This window comes from Cryptotermes secundus, unplaced genomic scaffold, assembly GCF_002891405.2.
Source record: "Cryptotermes secundus unplaced genomic scaffold, Csec_1.0 scaffold1057, whole genome shotgun sequence".
NCBI lineage: Eukaryota > Metazoa > Arthropoda > Insecta > Blattodea > Kalotermitidae > Cryptotermes > Cryptotermes secundus.
Window position 1 is genome coordinate 47,744 of NW_019729909.1, and position 9,543 is coordinate 57,286.

Consider the following 9,543-nt stretch of genomic DNA (forward strand, 5'->3'; position numbering starts at 1 on the left):
TTTATTTCGAAGACATTCCGAGCAGACCGTAGTGTCACAGGAAATGTGAGAGTGAGTAGACGTATGTAGAACTCGGGTAAGCTGCGAGGAAGCACTCAAAAGAAAAACCAACCGGAACAGTTTACTGCGGAGTGCACCTCCAGAAGTCAAAGATAGTGTTTATTGTTACTCAGTCGACACAAGCCTGGTATAAACAGACCATGCGTTCCATGTACTACATGTTTCGGCCTATTGTGGCCTTCGTCTGGTATAGAAGGCCTTTACACTCACCCTTCTTTCTGTCTGTTATACTTTACTACATTGGCTAGTGTTTACATATTGGGAGTGCGTTATGCAGTTATGTTGTTAGGTAATGCCCTTATGTTAGGAAATGCATTAAATATTAATTTTGTTTTAATTTTAAAATATTCTACAGGTCATTCGATTTTTCAGTTGATTTAATCCTTCCAGCCACCCCGTGGCCCTGGGTCGACTCAGTCTCTAACGGAAATGAGTACCAGGAAGGGCGGCCGGTGCGTAAGGCTAAATACCTCACCGCCATCTATGAGCCTACTGTCTAGAAGACGTGGGAGCCTCAACCTCTCCCACCCCTATGAGCCTTCACGGCCCGTTTCAGGGACAGCTTTACCTTACCATTTTCTAGTTGGAATTATAATTAAGTTAGGTGTTAAAAGATATATGTGAATATATATATTTTCTTCATGTTGTGTCCTTTTTGCTTGCATTGAAAGAATATAAGGTGGTGTTCGACAGTGCTCTATTTTGTTCCCGTGGGATTTTCCCTACGATCTGAAATATGAATGTATTGTTAGTGCGTGTATGTTGGGTGGGGAATATGTCAGTTTTCCTTACCTTATGTGGATGTTGTGGTTTTGTGTTGGCTTACCGGTGTGTCTTGCGTTTTCGTGTTTTCTTTCCGTGGCGTGCCCTAAAATACAAATTTTTATTAGCATAGAAATGTATAGTAGGTTCGTATATTGGAATTTTTTGGGTGGTTTTTCAGTGTTCCCTTACCTTGTGTGGAGAGTGAGTTGTCTGCACGAATGGCTGTGTGGGACTGATGATATTGGTGTCATGCCTTCATGTACGAGTACTTTATGCTGTGACGTGTATAGTTTTGCTGTCTGCTGGCCGGGCGTGGAATTGTGTGTGTTAATATTTTGTATAGTGGTTATATGTGGTGTCGAGTATAGGATTCTGTATATCAGACAGTATTTTTTGGTGGGGGCAATAAATATGCAATTTTCCAAGTCTGTTCATATGCCTGCCTCTTTGGGTTATTTGTATTATATCTATTGTTCTCTGTATGTTTCCATAGGAGTGTCCTGTCTTTCGTATTGTGCGTAGGTGGATTTGTCTTTGTTATATTTTATTACATGTATATGTTCTTTGTATATTGTCTGACCTATGTAATGTAGGGGACAGTTGTATACGCCGCTGTTGTCCTGCTTGTTGCTTCTTGTTTTGAACGTATGTGTTTCTGTGTGGTGTTGATTGTTCTGAAGACTGTTCTGGTGTCAGTGTCTTTAGATATTTTGGCAGTTGTGTTTTGTGTCCAAAGAATATGAATGTAATCCATTTTTTTGCTGTGTATTTTTTGGTGTAATTTTCGTTAGTTACAGTGCTGTTTTTGTTTATTTTTTGTTTCATGGATGTCTTTATTGGTATTGCTTCTGTTGCAGAATGTACTTATTCTTTTTGTATTTTTTGTGGTTTATCCATGGAATATGTTGAGTCTGTTATTTACTTAATTGGTGGCTGATATTTTGTATTGTATAGGGTGGCATGATATGTTGCGTGATTGTGTCTATCTTCTTTGGTTTACGGTATATGATGTAGGACAAATTATCTTCTGTGTTCCATATTGTCACGTGGAGGGTGGTACGCGTGACGAAAATAACGGATTCTAATTCGGATGGTTGGATTTATTAGCACCTTGATTCAAAGTTATCTTAATCACACTTAAATACAGCGCTATCGCGGTTTCGACACTTTATAATTCACTGTTGCACACACAAGTCATCTCCTGGTAACGCAATTAAAACAGAGGAACCAGAGCTTCAAATCACTCCAGATATCACTGCACTACTGCACCCATAAATTCTTCAAATCACACGTTAAATCTTCAGAGGCCAACTTATAATTCTTCAGTACTCCTAGTTCCAATTCGCTCTTCTTCGCGTACGAATTCGCTCTTCTTCGCGTACGAACTTTCCATGGCTGTCTCCTTGCGAGAACTGACTCGTCCCTGCACCGAACGAATTCTGTCGCTTATAACCCGAGGAACGGACACGCATATCGCTGCACTACAGCGCGTTACCAAATAAAATTCTGACATCCTTTTTAATCTTATCCTCCAATCTGAAGTCAAAGCGTGCAATATTGTGGCACGGGGACGTAGTTCCTCCTGTGTGACATCCCAGATCAGTGCGACTCAAGGCACTCCGTTTTACTCTGTTTCGGAATTTTATTAGTAGACTTTTGTGGGCCTCCTTGGGCGATGGATCGGTCCGTCGCAAGCCTCTACCCACACAGAACAGTGTGAACACAAAAGAAAGGCAGACATAAGCGTACGTCCACGCTCCGAGCTGGGTGAGGATTGCCGATACTCAGCTGTGTGGTCGGCGTTTGAACACGTACCGAAAGCGACCTCTGCTCGTCGTGAATGTGAGCACGCTTCGCTACGTTTCTTCCTTCATATCTGTTTCTGTCTTCTTCTTTACTTTAATTCTTGCTTTAATGTCTTTCTTGCTGAGTAAAGAGGGAGGCGGGATTGCTCAGTTGGTATAGCGACTGACTGCGCTGGAAGACAGAAAGGTCGGAATTCGAGTTACGGTTACGGTAACAAGATTTTGAATAAACAAACAAATATTAATTAGTTAACTGTACCATGAGATTGTAAATATGCCTTGGAGAGGTCAGCGTTAATATGCTTTGGCTATCGTGAGAACAGCCGTGCCATAAGTAATGCATATGTAGTTGCCATAGTCCACCTTACCTGCGAATATTCAGTTTGCGTGTACATCGCTGACCATCATGGCTTCTACAGTCCATTCGCGGAGACGAGAGAGTCCTAGTACACAAATGCACGCGGTATCTCCTTCGCTGTTTGAATGAAATCATGCAGCGATCACGTGATGCGTGTCCCGTTGCAGGGGCGTCCAGAGTTCACTCTTCAGTCTGAATGCAGGTTAACGTGCGTCCGAATGCAGTGAGTACACTGAAGTAACTGCGCGCTTTGTCCACTCCTTGCTGTCAGCTGTGGCGACGCGGGACTTGATTTGTTTACGCTAACTGTCTCGTCTCCGCGAATGGACTATAGAACACGCCACATGTCTTCATTTATTTCCTCCCAGCAATGGTAGCTGTCACAGTGCTATGTTGGTATCGGCTTCACATTCGTAACCGCCACCAGCCAACAGCACCGCATACAGAAATGTACCATAATGGATTCCGAAACTTTATATACACCAACTTTGAGTTTATATTTACGCTGCTGCAAGGCAAACGAAAAGTTGTCGCTGTGCTTAAGTAAATACCACGCCTTGAGGACGTATACGGAAGTAGACGAAAGCCTCCGCAGATTCTCAACCTCCGCACTTGAAGGAAGTGGGTGGACACCTTCTTGACCCGGCTCCTTTATCGCCTGGGAAATAGTCCCCGGTCCCATTTGGATGGCCACAGGGTTCTTTAGACGCTGGAGAAGGAAGATAGCTCTTTCCGCTGCTGGGAATCGAACCATAGCCTAGTAGCTATACCACCTGAGCTACCGTAGCTCATTTCCACTTCTATCACATAGATATTTGTGTTAGGCAATGCTAAATAACTCTGGTGTAGACTAGAGAGAAACGGTGCCGTACATGAGATACCGTTTTAATCGTCTTGTTATTGTGGGATAAGTTGACAGTCACAAAAGGAATTCTACATACATAATCACCACACATTTGAACACTAATTCTATGTAGCTAAACGTAATATTTTGTTTACATTGCGACATGAAAGCAGTTCTAACAAAATCGGCATTTCCCGCATTAGGACTCTAGGGAAATGTGAAACAGTATCCGCCACTTTGCCTATGGTTACTGCTGTTGTCCAGTGAGAGTACTGACGTGTTCCAAAGTTGCACTTGGTAGAGCCGGAACAGTGCATAAACATGTGTGCAACTCTTGGCCACCTTGCTCGACTGCAGACGATATTAACAGCCATGTAAAAGCAGTATTTCCTTTTCCTCCTGACAGTAAGCACCTCGCACCAAGCGCGGGACAATTCTGCTGAAAATGGCTGTTTTCTCGTTACACTAAAGAATGTGGAACATGACCGTAAGATGTCAGCAGCTCCTTGATACATTTGCCGATGAGTCACATTAGGGAACCGCCTCATGTTGGGCAACTTTCCACTATTTTGAAGTGTACCCGTTCTCTGCCGCTTTATGCAATGGCCGTACGTCATGTTTTGCCATGAATGTAAGTTCACAAGCATAAAATGCATATTGCATAATTCTTCGTTTTAAATGATGTACCCTCCTATTTAATGGTGTTAACCATTTAATTTGATTTGGCACTTTCAAGTCGAAAATCCTCATGAAGACTTTAGTGATAATTTAGACGAGATACCGTGTAGACTGCCAGAATTTTACCGACGTTTCTGAGCCACGTGCTGCCTACGCCATCAGGGCTGCAGAGTAAGAAGACAAGCAAGCAGAGAGCGAGTCAATGCGCTTGATGCTCGCTGTCGCGCGAGCTTCAAGCGCAGCAGAGACGCACGTTAGCCCCAGCGTTTCGCAATTTCCGCCATTACAATAAATTGCACCCAGCAATTTGTTAATTTGCACTCTACTTTTTTCTGGCCCATTTAACGTAAGGCATGTAATTCTTTTCAAGTGTAAAGCGGAATTCATGGGCCGCTATTAATTCTCTTGGTGGATGGGGGCAGCAATTGTTTACCTAATGTATCAACCGCATCGGGGTCTAGTTTACTTCCGGCGAATATTTTGGTGGGATATTGAAGGCAGAGCCGAAGCGTGATCCGCAACCTATCACGATGAAAGTAATGCGTATTGCCTAGCATGCATGGCACCAGGGAAACAGCGTAGCTTCAACAGTACTACGTATCTTATGGGATATACACCGTGTAGTCCTTTTGTTTCGGAGGAACATATCGCAAGATACCAGCGTAAAGGCAAGTGGAAAGCCTAGTCTTGCTTGTGTGCTTGCCACCTGCCTTCAAGCTGGTATCTTGTTCGGCTAAACAAGGTCCTACATTTCATTCGAAGTGTAGCATTGAAAAAGGATTAAACAAAAGTGGGAAGCACAAAAGATCATTGAAGGTCGAAGTGCAAGGGCCGGAAGGTCCCATCCCTTTTGCATTCATTCATTCATTCATCTTGTTCGGCTTATTCTTCCCTGAAGATGGAGGCGATATTTTCCTCCGTAACGTCGGATGAATTTTAACGGACTATACGGCGTTATATCCCAGAAGATGGTACTCTTCATAAGCGCCGCTATGAGGATCTCAAATCCCATAAATTATTTTTACTCAGTTATCCACTTCTTAAATCCTTTAAAGCGCAGTGGTTGCTGTATGCAGCACCTGCTTTAGCAGGAGATAGATCTTCATTTTGTTCACGGAGTATTTTTGTGTCTTATATATGACTCTCGGAAAAAACAGCCAATATTTCGCTAATATCAATCGCCGACTGGTCCTTCTGATGGAGAAGCATTGTGTTTACTGTGAGGTACGAACTGAATGCTTATGTAGATATTCATATTATTCGTACTTCAAAAGGTTAAGGGGGAATTAATGAAATTGCTGTCAACTTTCTGTTAAATATGCCTAACTTGCAGTAATTACTTAGATTGAATATCATTATTTGGTGTCTAAAAGGCGCATAGATGCCGAGTAGAGACATGCAGCACAGTGAATATTTCCCTCGCATATTATTTGACGACGATTTTGGTATCTAGACTATTGTAGGGTGACAAACGAAGAATGATGCGCTGGAAATAATTTTAAGGAAAGCATTCGTGGTCTAATCAATGTGATATCCATGGATTTGGACAGGGAAAAACCACGGAAAACCTCAGAATACCATTTGTAACGGCCGAGATTCCAACCGAGTACCTGTGCAATGCAAATCCAGAGTTTTGTGTATGGGCGAACCTCTTCAGTGTTTAGGTTGAATGTTTGAGGATAATATTTAAACGGAACTTGGACGGATAAGTTGTGAAAATGTGGAAGGTTGTACATCAGTTCCGGAAAGGTCTCGCTGGCGGGCTTTTAATGTGACGTGACGAATACTCTGGTTACATCTACAGAAGGAGGTAAAACTGCTTAATCAAGTGAATAACCGTTCTCTTAGAACTTTTTTTTTATTTTGAAATAATTTTACAATCCACTCAATGTCCATAAATAGAGTAATGAGTAAAAGGGATGGGTGTGTGAATATTGAAGCAGGTATCATCCTCCGATGGTTCTCTGCTGCTTAGCTAATGAGGTCCTCTGGCCACATTCTATTTAGTCTTCTTTCTGTTGCTGGTTGGTTGAAGAGGTTTCTTATTAGTTGGTTGTTGTTTTGAGTGGTCCGGTTTTTGTGTGTCTCCGCGTAGGCTCTGATGACTTCTGTTACATATGATATGCTTAGAGCATTGTGTAAGGTAGCGTTTGGTAGGTACCAGGGAGCATTAACTAGGTTTCTTAGCGTTTTGAATTTGAACGTTTGGAGAATTGTTGTGTTGGAAGGTTTGCTGCATCCCCATAACTCTATCCCGTAGGTCCAGACTGGTTTTATTATCGTTTTGTTTATGATTATTTTGTTTTCAAGAGATAGCTGTGATTTTTTGTTGATTAGCCAATTCATATTTCTGCTTTTTTAGCTCTAGTTGTTTTCTCTTAGCTATTATATGCGTTCTCCACGTTAGCCGCTTAGAACTTGGATGCAAATAGAACACGAATTCACTGTTTCATCACACCCTCCGTTCCTTAAATCTTTGAGAGCACATAAATTAGTCAGCTAACTGCATAGACAGGAGTAGCTCCTCTGGACACGGACATATCCACATTTCGTGGAATTTGAATTTTCATTAAAATGTTAACAGCAGCCCGCCATTGGTACTTACTGCACGTAAGTTGAATATGAACCATATTATCACGTGCATTAGTAACTATAGACGGGGTTTGGATTGGTGAATAGATTTATTGACCAATTATATTTTGAAATTTCAAATAATTGCTGATTTCCACACTACGAATCACTTCACACTAAGTCCTCTCAGTCTACTTTCACTAGTCTTTACTTAGTAACCGCTTTCCGCAATGACTTCCTCTGCAGTGTTTTCACTAGGCGTTTCCTGGGAACGAATCTCAGAAGTGGAGATAATTCAGCTTCCGTTGTCCGCTGGTTAACACTCCACAACTGAACCCTCAACTCGCTGAACAGTCAAAGTCACACTGCGACTGACGGTCGGCCAGTCAGTCAGTAAGTCTTGGTGTCGAGCACCATCTGGGGCTNTTGCGACTGACGATCGGTCAGTCAGTCAGTCAGTAAGTCTTCTGGGGCTCATGACCAGATATTTATTACTGTTTGACAGTATGCTGCGGGCGCTACTTAGCAACGGCAGTACGCGTTCATATCATGACACTTTCTTTATTGTTGCGTGCGACCATTACCTAGCAACTGCTGATGTTTACAGAATCACCTTTTAGCAAGTGGTCTGTACGCCACAATACCACAATAATATGACATCCTGTTTATCAGCCTACTTTCTTTATTTTTAAAAAAATTAAAGCAGGCTTACAAGATCCTGATGCTGTCTTCATGTCCTGCGTGTCCGTGACCCCCCTGAACCAACCTTTATGAAACTTGGTATGTATGTATATCATGGCACCTGAGCCGTATCGCTGGCGTGTTTCATAAACCGCTCCCAACAGTGCTCGTGTCTCTATGTGTATCCCCGTTATTGTTGGAAGGCTCGGTAAAACGGGTACCGCTGCAACGAATAGACATTCAACAATAGGAGGATTGTTGGACTCGTCGTCTCTTATGTGGTCCGTGTCTTATCAAAGGGAAGTAGGAGATCAGTTTTGGAACTTCTTGCTTCTAAGCCCATATATATATTAATATTATCCCCTTATATGCGATTTAGTCTCCCGAGCGGTCTGTTCCCATCAAGATTACTTGTATAATGTGATTTTGAATTATTGTCGGGTTTTCCTTGGCCGATAATCTTCAGCCCGGGAAACCCCCCCCCCCCGATTGGGCTCGTATTNCTTGGGCATCTTACGTGTCATGAAAGGTGCGTATGTTGAAGTTGATTCTATAAGTAACAAACCTTTTTAATTACACTTTGATATTCCGTATGCAATCTTGTTTTATTTCCGGTCTGAATATTATAAGCCACATAAACTCTGACAATAATTCTGGATCATTCTGTATGTTTCTCACCTCACCCATGCATGCCACTTAACTAATTCTTCTCAAATCCTTAAATTTGATATTTTTAATAGTTCATTAATTATGAAGCTCCTAATTATCCCCTTCAGCCTCATGTCACTTCATTTTTTTTCCTTGGCACTACAGCCCCAGTGGGCCTAGGCCTACCTGCATGAACTTCTCCGTTCACTTCGGTTTTTCTCGATCTTACACGTTCGGTAGGACTCCTTGGGCGGGTGATCAGCTCGTCGCAAGGCCTCTACCTGTACACAAACACAGAAAAACGCACACACACATATCCATGCCCTGAGTGGATTCGAACCCACGATCCCGGCTTCCGAGCGAGCGAAGACAGTCCTTAGACCGCTCGGCTACCGTGACCGGCGTCACTTCATTTTACATGCACATGTTCTCCTCAGCAACCTTTCTATTTCTTCCATTAGGACGACAGACTCAGTTTGACACTCAAATAAGACGACAAGAGGTAGGCCTCTAGACTTGTTCATTTTAATCTTTATGTTTCCAGAAGAAATAAACCAAGCAAAAAACCAACAGAAGCAGGTAAAAAGCGGAGCTGCTACCTGCTGGTTTGTTGCTTGGCTTATCCTCCTCCCATGAACATGGAGACAAATTTTCTTTTGAAACATCTGCTGACTTTCAGCGGAATACACGGCGCTATATCCCAGAAGATAGAACTCTCCATAACCACCGCTGTGAGAACCTCAGACCCTACACAGCGCTATATCCCAGAAAACAGAACTCTCCATAGCCACCGCTGTGAGAACCTCAGATCCTACACAGCGCTATATCCCAGAAAACAGAACTCTTCATAACCACCACTGTGAGAACATCAGTTCCCATGTACTCACTACGCTTGCTTCTCAGTTCTGGAGGCACTGCCTTGCATAGGCGGTTACCGCTGTTTTCTGGAAGCTTCCACTTCGTTGCTCACCTTCCGCATAAGATTCGGCACTGTAATAATCCGAGTTACTGGTAAAGCTACCCCTGTAACAGGCCGTGGAGGCCCATAGGGTTGTGAGACGTTGAGGCTGTCACATTTGCTAGGCAGTTGGCTCACACAGTTGGCTTGTAGCACAGCGCCTCGCCCCACTCAC